This window comes from Zingiber officinale, chromosome 6A (genome assembly GCF_018446385.1).
Source record: "Zingiber officinale cultivar Zhangliang chromosome 6A, Zo_v1.1, whole genome shotgun sequence".
In the NCBI taxonomy this organism is placed as follows: Eukaryota; Viridiplantae; Streptophyta; class Magnoliopsida; order Zingiberales; family Zingiberaceae; genus Zingiber; species Zingiber officinale.
The window spans coordinates 30,705,906-30,707,054 of NC_055997.1; the positions used below are offsets into that span (position 1 = coordinate 30,705,906).

Here is a 1,149-nt window from a genome sequence, read left to right on the forward strand (position 1 = left end):
TAATTGTCAGACTGATTATAATTCAATGGGGCAATTAACAGATAATTGGTTCAATCAATTTTTTCTTTTATTTATAGATGATATTTTTTATAAATTAAAATGAATTGTATCAGTGGAGGATTGAATCTGGTCTTCTCTTATAAGGTGAAGTTTCTTAACCAACTAAATTATATGAAATTAATATTCATGTGTATTAATTAATTATTTAATAACTAACCATAATTTCTCTTAGTAAATATATTTTATTTTAGAGATTGAGATTATTTAATATTTTTTATTAATAATTACAATTTAGTATCCATTATTCTCTAAATTCAAATTAAGGGGTTTATTTCAATATTTCCACATCATTTTTATTAACAATAAAAAAATATAGCTAATGACTCATTAACAATGTCATTTTATAAGAGAAAAAGATGATAGCCAGAAAAATTAAATAAGTATTAAGTTTTTTTACTTTATGAATTTACCATTTTAATTTTTTTAAAATATAATAATATTGAATCATGGTGAACCGTGATAAACCGTATACTAATCGTGAATCATAACCGTCTTAGACAGTTAAGATTAAGGGTCAATCCCCAGAAACCATCGAACTGATAATTCTAAACTAGGATCGGGTCTACTTCACAACAACTGAGTATATGTGAGGATCATCTACACATGACTTGAATATAAATAGGAAAAAAGGGTGAGAAAAAGAAGGAAAAATTAAAATGATTTTAATTATGTTGTAAGAGGGCATTTGGTCTAGTGGTATGATTCTCGCTTTGGGTGCGAGAGGTCCCGAGTTCAATTCTCGGAATGCCCCACTATTTTCTATCTTTTTTATCCATTTTTCACGGTAACCAGGGTATATATGAGGAGCCCCCACTTGCCGAGTTGGTACTCTATTTTTTTTGTCCGTTCTTCGTGATCACCAAGGTATATGTGAGGAGCCTCCATGGATATGGACGAGTTGATACTTGAGTGGTAGATTATCACATGAGAGCAGAGATTGAATCCCCAAAAAATAATTCCTTGGGGAATAAAATCTCTCCCAACTAGAGAGGTTGCTCGAGCATCATAATTTACTTCCTTCGTCTCACTATAAAACCAATGATGAGAGGTGTTTGGGGTGAGAGAATACCTTTAGTCAGTATATGTGAG

General features: G+C 30.6%; 1 non-coding gene across 1 annotated transcript; it reads left to right on the forward strand.

Annotated features, from left to right (window-relative positions):
• The first annotated feature begins 739 nt into the window (after positions 1-739).
• TRNAP-UGG lies at positions 740-811 on the forward strand. Its single transcript has one exon. It is a non-coding gene; the product is annotated as a tRNA-Pro (tRNA).
• Positions 812-1,149: the final 338 nt, after the last annotated feature.